The 12,744-nt window shown below is 41.0% G+C and overlaps 1 protein-coding gene across 2 annotated transcripts in view; it reads right to left on the bottom strand.

The window, feature by feature from the left end:
- The window catches only part of MAP2K4 (mitogen-activated protein kinase kinase 4), a 135,550-nt gene that overhangs the window by 122,286 nt on the left and 520 nt on the right, over window positions 1-12,744 (bottom strand). The gene's annotated exons all lie outside the window — the stretch shown is intronic.

The raw sequence follows: 12,744 nt of genomic DNA, 5'->3' as shown, positions 1-12,744 counted from the left end.
ATGTCTATATTTCAAATGTAAGACTGACCGTCTGCAAACATTACAAAGCCGTACTTTAACTTTTTAAGGCATGACCGATCTTGGAAAAAAGTTAATGTATGTAAGCAACTGAAAACTTACAGTTTAGTACAAAAATAAATGCTGTCAACTTAGAGCTGGCCATACCTACCAACATCCCTGCTCCAACCCTCCCTGATATGGGTGCCCGCTCCCCTGGAGTCTTCCACTGAGGTCCCAGCCACAGACAGCTCCGCTTAACTCCAAAGTAGGGCAGGCCCATTGTTGGATCTCTGAGCCACTTTCTCCAATCTGGAAAGCAGCTTTCATGAGACTTGCTGCAACCTCCCCTCCATCCCCACCCCCCACCGCGCTGTTCTCACTCAGAACACAACAGCAGAGCAAAGGTGCCCAGTACACCTGTCTTCCTACAACACCCCACCCTGGGTTCAGCTGCTAGTCAATCTATAGCATCAGCAGCTGAACACTCCGAACCAACCCAGGATCACCTCAAGTCCACTACACTGCGAGTCCCCTAAGGGCAAGGACCTAACTTGTTTCTGGACCAATCATTTCCCTCTCTTTATGCACCAAGGTGTCCAAAAGGCGATTCGTGAATGAATGTATCAAACTGTGTTGAATCCCAAAAGCTGGAAAACAAAGAGGGCAACCTCCCACGGAGAGTGGGGAGAGTAAAAAAGAAGACATGAGATGGCTGGGTGAAGGGGTAGTGAAAACAACCAAAAGTATCAAAGTGGGGATATATGGGCTTCCTCGTTCCACACTTCCATGTGGGTGGCACTGCCAATCTACTGTTTCTCTAACAATGGAAAAGGCACAGAACCATCTAGATGGTCTGGAAGCACTTTTCATCTAGCTACAGAGCTTTTCACGGACACTGCACACGCAATTTTAAACTTAATAAAATCAGTACATTTCTCTTGTTTTGTGTCCACAACTGGGCTAAGTTAGAAAAACGGACAACAATGTGAATGCAGCTTTAAATTTTAAAAATGTCAGCATTTTTCTTAGATTTTGTCAATACATAAGCAAAAATTATATTAAACATTAAACGAAATACTTTTAAATGAAAAATTGTCTAAGTGTATTAAAATTAAAAACAGCATAAAACAGAAGTTGTAACTTCATTACATTTAGATGTATATCACATATGTAGGTTCATTATGGGCAGGAAATCGCATAATATTTTTAAAGGTAAGAGAAGGATGATAAAAATGAACCAATTAAAAAAAATTTATTCTAGGGCTTAGCTGCCCCACTCTCTATCATGAGTGAACCATTCAAGAAATAAATTTTTACTAGCTACATTTCAAAGGAAGTCACATTGTTCAACCAATGGAAATTATAAACATTTTGATTCCATCAGAAAATTTTAAAACAGCAGAAATGTTTTCTCTAGGTTAAGCGTTGTTTCCTCTGAACTAACTAACTTAAGAACGATCTATATTGGGGGATCTAAAATGTACAGCACGGTGACTACTGTTAACAACACTGTATGATATACTTGAAAATTGCTAGAAGAGTAAATCTTTTTTTAAGATTTTGTTTATTTGAGAGAGAGTGTGAGAGGGAGTAGACTCCCTGCTGAGCAGGGAGCCGGCCCTGGGGCTCCATCCCAGGACTCTGGGATCATGACCTGAGCCAAGGCAGAAGGCATGCGTTTAACCGGCTGAGCCACCCAGGCGCCTCTAAAAGAGTAAATCTTAAATGGTCTTAGCACAAAAAGAAATACTAATTATGTGAGGTGGGGGAGGTGTTAACTAACCCTACTGTGATAATCATTTTGCAATATAGAAGTATATCAAATCATCACACTGTACACCTTAAAATTAACATAAATGTTGCATGTAAATTATATCTCAATAAAGCTGGTGGGGGGGGAAGAATGATGTATATCAAAAAGTGGTCCCCATTCTTCCTCATTCTGTGAATAAATAAGCAGAAGATGAAACTAGGTACATTATATTTTGGGATTATTTTATGTTTAACTGGAGAGTAGCCTCCCTGAGTGAGGACTTTTTGAAACTGCATTTATACAAATGATATTTAAGTTTAAAATAAATTTGTTTTAGCTTAAAAATTTGCTTTCTTAATAGAAAACTTATTCTGGGCGCCTGGGTGGCTCAGTTGGTTAAGCGACTGCCTTCGGCTCAGGTCATGATCCTGGAGTCCCGGGATCGAGTCCCGCATCGGGCTCCCTGCTCGGCGGGGGGTCTGCTTCTCCCTCTGACCCTCCCCCCTCTCATGTGCTCTCTCTCTCTCATTCTCTCTCTCAAATAAATAAATAAAATCTTTAAAAAAAAAAATAGAAAACTTATTCTGTATTTTATAAAGACTGGCGTCCTAATATAGAACACTAGTCTATATTGGGATAGGTGGAGGCAGGAGGAAGAAACAAACTTTGTTTCAAAGAAAAAAGTTAAAATGCTCTAAATGTACGGTTCAAAAAAATCAATTTTAAAGCATGAAACCTCTGAGTACAGTTACATACTTTTTGCACCATGATATTAAAAGAAAACTTTCCTCAACTTGTAGTCTAAATTATGATTAAGTCCAAATACCTATGTATATCTTTTTATAACTACATCACATAAATATATCTTTCTATAACTGTGCACATCTTTCTAAATCTAGTCTGCTTTCTGTACCTATCTACATCTCAGTTTCTCATACATCTGCATATCTATATGCGTCTTTCTATACTTACATACATTTGAATGCCTGTATCTTTCTATTTCAATTTCAAGTGAAAACAAGAACAATTTACAATCAAGAATATAACAACACAATTTTTTTTATTTGGAAAAAGAATGAGAAATGGAAGCTCTTTTAATGTAAAATTGCCATGGTTGGTTAGTTGAAACAACAGTGGACACATTCCCAATACCAAGATGGATATGAAAAAAAATAAGTAGCATAGTATCATAAAATTTGTAGCTTACTTTGTGCCTTTTCACAGAAGTTTATCTGAAAGCCTAAAGTAAAAGAGATAAGTTCCAGTTCATTGACTGTAAATCAAACAAACCAAAATTAGAACAGGGCATTGCATTTTTATGTTACATCTGAATAAAACCAATTCAAGAACAGTTCAAATCACATAACCCCCACCATCACAGTGATAACTGTAACATATAGGCTTTCTTTAAAAAGTCAGCTCTCTCTGGGGTAGAAGTACTTTACTTTATTAAGCGGAGCTGAAGTCAAGTTTAAATTCTAAATTCTGCCATTACCTTAATTTTTCACATCTATTTGATAAATAGAATAGCTACCAGCCCCTGGACGTCAAGAGTAACTTTTAAAATAATCTTGTCCATTTTTTCAAACTACAAATTCATAACACATTACAAGTTATTTTTATTAACTCAAATTACTGACTTAGAACTATTCATGATTAATTGCTACCTTTGATTCAAAAGCTTCAAAAGTAGTTCATAAATTGTGAAGCAAGATTTTCTAGTCAATTTGCTAACTTCAAGCATAAGACAGTGAACTACTGAGGAGGAGCTGAAATTCTTCTAAAGGAGGCCTGACAAGAAGACTGTGTCCCTAGGAATGACACAGCAGAGTAGAACCTTACAAGTTACAGGAAGAAAACCTGTGAATTCTCCTCGGGAACTTGAACTCATTTCCCAAATCCAGCTGGACCTGGTTATACCTTATGCCTACATTCATACGGATGTAATTTTTTGTAAAATGCACTCAGTAAAATAGGCTGTTTATGACAAAACCTTCCCAAAATATGCTCTCACCCCCTCGGTGTAAGTGGGTTTGGTTTTCTCAGTAGTCTACCTATGCCTGCATTTATTAATGCTTTAGGGAACAACATGGGGAAATTCAGAATGAGGATCACTCAAGCTTGTATTTATGTAAACACAATCAAAACTTAGAGGAAAAGAGCCAGGACTAAAGGAAGGATGTGTTTAAGTTGTCTTTTCCATCCAATTACTAAAATGCTTAAGATTCTAAGATAAAGATCTCACTTATAATGTACAAAACCTGAAAAATCTTAAGGCAGCTACTTTGCCCAAAGGTAACCCACTGCTTACTACCTAATCACACAAATGACAACGCAGGAGGGAGTGGGAATGGAGAGACCTCACGGGCAGAAGTCCTGGGGGCAAACCTGGACACAGCTACCCCTCAAGCTCAACTTACTACCCCACCAGATATACGGCAGGAAGAGACTTCAGAAAGAGAAAAAAAAGTCGGAGATCCACGGGTCTTAGAAGCCTAAGCAACTAAATGCCAGCCAGCCTCCTACTGGGCAAAATGAGGCGAGCACAGGTCCAGGAGAAGAAACTGGCTCTCTGGAAGCAGACAGACGTACACAGAGATAGCGTACAGTGGAGCTTCAGCCCCGGGGTCAGAAGCCAGTCTCCCACTACCCTCCCTCTCCCTACCCTGGGGAGAGAGAAGGGAAAATTCACCTGCAACAACTGGAGAGGAAGGGAAGGTTGAAACAAGTTTAAGTCAATAGTCATTCTTTTCTTTTTAGCTCACTGGTTGCTACTAAGTAGCAAAAAATAAATGGTGGTTGGAGAGGCAAACAGAATAGCAATTTGAATGGGGAAAGGAGCAAGATAAATAAACTTGAAAGGTATAGGAAAAAGAATGAGCTGGATCTGTCTGCACAATTATATAAAAATAAGTTACAGGACAATTTTAAGAAATAGAAAAAATGTGTAAAGGTAGATGTAACTGACAATGTTAGAATGTCACCAGTTACTGCTCTAACACATGCGGGATTAAACCCACTTTAAGTACAGAATCAATGCAGGCAGCTAAAAAGGGAGAAGCGTCACTACAAGACTTGCTCTTTTTATCTAAGTATGGACAAAGTGACCAGGTGAACGGATTCTGAGGCCTCTGCATCATTTCTCACTCAGAAAAAAACATGCTAACAGACCCAGAGTTCACAGGCAATGAAGGCTAAACAAACTCAAACAGAATGGCTCACCTTGGAATTCCATTTAGTCTTGTCAATTAGATCAGATAAAAGGCTATTAGCTAAATCTTTCTAGACCTCCCCTAGCTCCTTATACTCAAAGGGCAGGGAGGGACTGAGGGGACCACCAGCAATCCTGTACAAGAACAGAAAGACAGTGGGAAAGAAACGGTGAGGAGAACTTCCAGTGGCCTCAGCTATATACAAAGCCAGTTTGTGGCTATACTATAATTAGTCCATTAATATTCATTCACATACGTTCCGTTTTTGAGGTCTCCTGTATCTCAGAAATTCTGTCTAAATTCTGTCTTCCCATCCGCACACTTTAGGTATCAGTTGAATCTGTTGCTAGTAACCAGTTAAACTTGAATATTTCAGGTGCCTCCCTCTTTTTTATCCTGGTGTCTGTACCCTGGGTCTAAATTCTGCATGATCCTCTGCTTCAAATTTGAGTCTTTTTCATTTTATCTGGCCCCAGGTGAGTTTACTTGCATTAAATCTTAGATCCTAAGATTAAGTATCCAGAAGTATACATATGGCAGTGTTAGGAAGCCGATGAGAGAAATGGAGCTTTCTCCTCTCCTCCTTCTCCCTGGGCCACCCGCTTTCCCACATTCCTCCTCATTCTCACACTCCTAAACCTCAATCGTGACAGCCGTTCACTGGCCATGACTCAAAACCCACCATTACCGTATTTGCCAGATAATGCGAGCTTGTCTACGTTAGCATAGAAGGCTGTTTATGATATGCATTAAGTGTATAGAAAAACAAAGGGCAAACGGTCTTTGTGAAAGTAAAACATGAAAGGAGAAATGTCAGCCCAGGGTCCTAGTTCCAACTGTGAAAGTCAAGTCATTTCACTTGAGACCCAGTTTCCTTCTTTAACTATAAAATTAAAAATAATATCAGGATGGGGCACCTATGTGGTTCAGTAAGTGTCGGTCTCCTAATCCCAGCTCAGGTCTCGATCTCAGGGTCGTGAGTTCAGGCCTGGCATTGGGCTCCATGAGTGTGGAGCCTACTTTAAAAAAAAAAAAAGGTAATCTTATCTTAGAATTTGGAAACGGTGTGTCTGCACCTACGTTGCCCATGTCATGGCCCCCATGGGGTTTTGCATTCTCGCCGGTCCCCTTCTCTGGGTTAAGAGAGTGCAGGGTAGGGGTGTAAGGGGTTTCCCTCTTCCTCAGAGGTTCTTTCCAGCTTCCTGGACCTCCCAGATTTGGGTACCGCTGACAATGGACTATGAACTACAGAATGAAGCCACACTAGTGTAAAGAAAATCAGAGCCGCCTCACTGGGTAATGCCCATCGAGCAAGCTACCAAGTCTTCCTTCTGACACAAGTATGAAGAGTCTAGTCGTTTGCTGCCTTCCAGATTCAACCTCAAAACTGTGGCATGTGGCCTCAACTGCAAAGTTACCGAGCATACCTCATTACGGCTCTAACATCTAAGGATTTATCTCGGCTTGTCCGAAATTTGTATGTGCACTGTACTTAGAGCGGTTTCCACAAGATTTGATTCCTGCTGCGTTCCTTCCTTTTGCTTTCCTTGCTTCACCATTCTCAGACTTAAGGGGGAGCCACCTTAACTCAGTTAATCCCAGCTTGTTTGCATCATCCAAAACCATTTGTGATTTGGCATACTGATTAAATCCTTTCTAGAGTTGTTTTTAATTTGGGATCTTGTCAGTCCTCATAAGTCATTCCTTTGTCCTGCCTCTGGCCAATGACTACCTCCTTTACTCTTTGGCTACGTAACTAAACGCTATATTATCATCTCCAGCCTGCTCAGTGAAGCCCGAGTACACCCAGGGAGGGCAACTGATTCACGATGTGACCGTGGGCCAGTATCTAACCTGTACGAGCCTCGATGTTCTCATCTGTAAAATAAACAGCAATACCTGAAAGTGCTTTGTGACGATTAAGCAATATATCTAAAATGTCCAACACAGAGCCTGGAATAATGCAGGTAATTATTACCATAGTGATCATTCCTGGTCTCTCCCTACGGTGAGCAATGACTGTGGCACCTTCCCCATCAGACCAGCTCCACCTACGCAAAACCAGTCCCTCTCCTTTCATTCCCTGTCACCCTGAGAGAGGTAAAAGGGAGGGACTCCAGAACAGCATGGGGATCCCCACCCCAGGCTTTACATTCTGCCACAGTCCTTCCCAGACACAGCCTGGTGTCCTGGTGTCCAAGAAGGCGGATACTTTCCCTGGCAGGAACCTAAGCCAGATTTCAGAGATACCAGCACACATCGGGGAGCCAATTAAGGTCACTTCTTTTTTAGGATAAAGTCAGACAATGAATGCAAATCATATATATCTGGTAACACTTCTCTTGTTTCCCCCTTTTATAAATTTTATTTGAGTGATCTTTGGTAAGCTGAAACATAATATGCCTTGAAAAAGCTGCTGTGGTGCCTACCTAGACCACCTTTCCATGTGGTGGGGAATCCAGCTGTGTATGTTATGACATGTTATCTTCTTTCAAGAGGTCCATCTTGAGTTAACTACTAACCAATGGTCCCTTTCACTGTGTAGCCACAAGGTAGGCCAATCTTATAACTCCTGGCCCTTGAAGCCTTTCTATAAGTACACATTAATTCTCTACCTTGCCAAGAGTGGGAAGAGACAACACATGAAGACTTTCTGGAGCTCCCGGGGTAGGGGACAAGGGCAGAAGCGAACCCATGCCCATTGGCAGGACGGTCACTTGCCCCAGATGACAAATTTAGTCAGGATGGCAACATAAATTATTAACTCTTATGCTAAATGGGTTCCTTTGACATATTATGTATAGTGTTGAAAGAGTTCTATTACCTTTCGAATCTATACGGGCCTCCTGCGCCGTTGCCTAATTAAAATCTTCTACTTACTTGTAGATTTCCAATCAAAATGCCTCCTAATTCAAAATGCCACTGTCAACCCACCAGCAAGTTTAGAACTCTGTAACATAAAGGAGCATCAGGAAGCAACAAAGCTCCAAAATCAACCCAAACATGGCTGGCTGCTTAGAGCTTCCACCCCCGACTGAAACCTAAAATAATTTCCCCTTTCTATTCCTGAATCTGCATCACTTCTGGCAAAGATTTTTCTCCCGGACCTGAATGGCTGAAATGGCTTCGAGCTCAAAAAACCTGTGTGAACCTGTGTTACTGAGCAATAAGAAGACAAAAGGCTACCAGTCACACGGGTGGGTCAAAACCCACCTCCACCAGAGCATATAACCTTATTGAAAGTTAGTTCCCTAACCTATGAAAGGGCACTATGCCCACCTACCCTAAAGGGTGCTTATGAGCATCAAATTAGGTAAAGACAGTGAAAAACAGCTGTGTTAACTATTAGTTTCCCTTCTTAACTTTAAATCTGAATTAAGGTTTCCCAGGTTGTGTAGCTTGGGCGGAAACTCTATGTCCAGGAGATGGAGACTGCAGAGATTGACCTGGGTTATGTATGATGGAGCTGATTATGATCTCCTGACCCCTAGGAAGCAGGGAAAACTCTATGAGCCCACATCAATCCAGCTTCTCGCGTTAGGTAAAAGAAATGGAAGGAAAATAGAGAAATTTATGAGAAAAGAAAACAGGACTCAAAATACAGGATTAACTAATATCCCATCTTAAAATGAGTTTAGTACACATTCACTCGAAGGTACATGAGAGGAAAAGGTGAGAAAATCAGTATCTTGAAAGCATTGTTTTTGTACTTTTTCTCTTTTAATACTAGGGTTGCTCTCATTTTTAAGAGAACACAGAGAAATACAATGTGCTTTGAGGGGGGACCAATTTGCTGAGCTGGACTTGGTATCAGGTTATGTCACATAAATGCTAAAGGAATAGTACTCGCATGCTGGGAAGGAAAGGCAAGCAATTCTAGGGTTTGGAACTATATCCACTGTCTGCACAATTCAGTTCTTTAAAATCCAGATAAAGGTATCTTCCTATGGTTCTTGGAACCCACAGACTAAATGGTAAAATAGTCTAATACAATCACAAATAGAACGTTTCACACATATTTTATATATTTAAATATTATTGAGAGGAAAAAAGTATACTAATTTTAAATCTTTTTTCTTGACATGCATCATTACACCTGAAAATGTTGTGTTTCTTTTAATTTTTTTTATTATTGAGGTATAGTTGGCATACAGCATTACATTAGTTTCAGGTGTACAACTTAATGATTCGATATTTGTACATATCATAAAATGATCACCATAAGTCTGGTTAACACCCATCACCATATACAAAGAACTTGTATTCTTGTGATGAGAACTTTAAGATTTACTCTTAGCAACTTTCAAATATGCAATATAGTATTATTAACGATAGGTGCCACGCCGTACATTACTGTGTGTGTGTTTCTGGTTTTGTTTTTGTCTTTAAGTAGGCTACACGCCCATCGTGGCCCCCAACATGGGGCGTGAACTCATGACCCTGAGATCAAGACTTGAGCTGAAATCAAGAGTTGGATACCTAACTGACTGAGCCACCCAGGCACCCCTGTGTGAGTGTGTTTTTTAAGGAGAACCAAGCAATCATCTTTTTACTTAAATTGATATGTATAAATTGTTCAGGTGAAGGTGAATAAGCAAGGACTAGACTAGTCCTTAAGTGTTGTCAGACATCTACATCTGAGACCCAAGAAGAAAAAAGGAAAAACTGCCTGCCTAGAACAGCTCATTAAGCGAATCAGAGGTACCTACAATGTATACTTTATAACTATTTCCTGTACCAAGTCCTTTCCAAATGCCTCCATGTTTTTCAGAATCAACTGTAGATTCTAACTATTCTAACCACATTTTAAAAATTGTTTTAAAAACTGACACTTCTCAGCTGTGTAGTTTATATAAGTTTTATTTTTTCCCTACTTTAAGTCTTCTAAAATAAACTTCTTGTATTTATGAGATCTTTATACATTTTAAGCGACTGGTAACTCAAGCAGGTACATAGCCATGACTATTAACAATCCTTACATGGGGGGGTGCCTGGGTGGCTCAGTCGTTAAGCGTCTGCCTTCAGCTCAGGTCATGATCCCTGGGTCCTGGGATCGAGCCCTGCATCGGGCTCCCTGCTCTGCGGGAAGCCTGCTTCTTCCTCTCCCACTCCCCCTGCTTGTGTTCCCTCTCCGGCTGTGTCTCTCTGTCAAATAAATAAATAAAATCTTACAAAAAAAATCCTTACATACTGACAGTTTATAGTTTTCCAAGTACTTCCGTGTGCTTTAATCTAATAATGTGATCCTCACAACAGCCCTGTCAGGTAGGTTGTATCCCCATTTTAATTGATGAGAAACTCAGAGTTCAGAGAAGGTGAGTAATAGCCCCAAGTCACAGAGCTTGTACATGACTGAGCAGTTACCTGGATCCAGGTAGAATAAAGACTCATCAGGAATATTCTTAAAGGAAAGGCTCAATAATGAAAAGTGGAAATCAACAGATTAGTGAGACGGGTAGGACCCAGTAATAATGAAGCTGGGGAAACTGTAGTGGACCATGAGGGGTTAGGACATGTTCTACTAATAATGAAAGAGACCATTAATGGCACTCTTACAAATAACAGCATTGTTGCTATTAACGATGGTGATGGCTGGCATGTATCACATCCTTACTATATGTCAGGCCCATGCTCTACGTGCATTCTCACAGAAGCCGTGACGTAAGCATTATTCCTACATTCCAACAGAGAAACTGAGGCTTGGAGAAGTTAAGTATCTTGCCCTAGGTCACAAAAATCTTAAATCCTGACGAGGGGATTCAAATCCAGGATTCCAGAGCTCTGGCTCTGAAACAGTATGATATTAAGAAAACAGTGATTCCCAACTTGGGCCACAAACCTCAAGACATGAAAAAAGTGTACAGGGTTATGCAGTGCCCAGGACCGGGCTTATCACACAGAAGGACCTCTAATGTCTGTTAGATGAAATGTATTCCCTATGTCCTACAACTAGCTGTTTGAAGGGGCGGGTTATTAACACCTCCCAGAAAGGCAGTGTTCTGGGGTGACAAGCAGCAGACTGGAGGAAGGGGCTGGTATATACCAAACATTCCAAGGCTCTGAAGTCTGATCTAAAACTGAAGGTCGCTAGGGTAGATGAAGCATGAAAGGTTACACTCTAACCATACAAACAATCAGAAAAGATCCTAAATTGCTGTTAAGCTCATGGTCTATAACCTGGACTGTGCTGGACAGCATCCTGAGACTTTCAAGTGTTTCCCTTCATTCTGAGGAAGCAAAACAGGCTCAAGAACAAGATATAACTAGCAGGTTCCTGAATCAGTCAAGGCTAGACATAGTAGTGGTAAAAGAAAATTCATCAATAATTCAAAAAGAAGTCTTACATCCTCCTTCTTCCTTTGAAAATAGGTTCGGCTTGTTAGAAAGTTTAGTTTACTAGGCACGGACACTCAGGGGTGGCGGGAAAGAATGGAGAATGTCAGAATAGTGCCCAGACACAAGGCCTTTGCGTTCCTGGAACACTCCAAGCTCTTTCCCACTTCAGAGCCTTCGTACACAGTTTCCTTCTGCCTTTAACATGAGCGTCATCTTTGCAGACAGGTCTTCTTAAACCATCTTATCAAAGCAGTCTACCCTTCCCCATTACCTTCCATCACAAAACCCAGCTTGTTACCTTTTTTTTTTTTAAAGATTTCTTTTTTTTTTTTTTTAAGATTTTATTTATTTATTTGAGAGAGAGAGAATGAGAGACAGAGAGCATGAGAGGGAGGAGGGTCAGAGGGAGAAGCAGACTCCCCGCCGAGCAGAGAGCCTGATGCGGGACTCGATCCCGAGACTCCAGGATCATGACCTGAGCCGAAGGCAGTCGCTTAACCAACTGAGCCACCCAGGCGCCCCCAGCTTGTTACCTTTGTAACACTTTTCTCCATTATCTACCTGCAGATTGTCTTCCCTCCCCCACCCCACCAGGAAGGTAAGCTCCATCACGGATGCAACTGCCTGATTCACTCTTTTCTGTATGCCTAGCACTACACTCTATGACCAGCACTGGGCAGATGCTCAATAAATTTTCTTTTGAACAACAAAAACGAATACATTTGTACATCTTTTTCAAACTATCAGCCTTCCTACCCTCCCCCATGAGCTCCCTGCCAAAAGAAACTTGCATTATTTTTATAAGCTTTGTAAGTCACCCATTTTGCATAAGCAATACAATTCTAAGTTGTCCTTTTGCTGTTTCATTTCCCCCCACCAGCAACAACTAGACTGGAAAGCTGTAAGATCAGGATATCCATATTTTGCTTCATCTGTATAGTATGCTGTGCAACACAGTAGCATCCAATAACTAATTCAATCTGAATTAATTATGAGAGCCTGCACAGAAAGTGTCCTCTGAGCTCTGACATCATCCTGGCTGTATATCACCATTCTTTACGTGTATTAAGATTATCTCATAGGGAGATATAAAATGAATAAAACCCTATCTCTGCTTCCTGAATCACAGACACTCTCATAAACACGGAATAGTCCGTTGAGCCTAACACGGTTCAGACGCGCCCAGACACACGGTTAAGATAGACCAAAGCGCCCTTTAGGAAGATTTTCATCCAAGAGTAACCATGGCGACACTGACCACCAAGGGTACCCCGACGCATTCCGCTAATAACGTAACCTAAGCAGTTAGCTGAAGTCGCCAAGAGATTTCTGAGATTCCCCGTTTTAAAAATAACATTACTCCTCGAAATGCCACAGGAAACTTAAGGAAATGGGCCCCGATGGGCTGGGGCCTGGTATTTTCACAACACCCCCCCCCCCCCC

The sequence above is a fragment of the Mirounga leonina genome, unplaced genomic scaffold (genome assembly GCF_011800145.1).
Source record: "Mirounga leonina isolate KUSES-001 unplaced genomic scaffold, KU_Mleo_1.0 Mir_488, whole genome shotgun sequence".
Lineage (NCBI taxonomy): Eukaryota > Metazoa > Chordata > Mammalia > Carnivora > Phocidae > Mirounga > Mirounga leonina.
The sequence above is the reverse complement of the archived record's forward strand: the minus strand, read 5'-3'. Positions and strand labels throughout refer to the sequence as shown.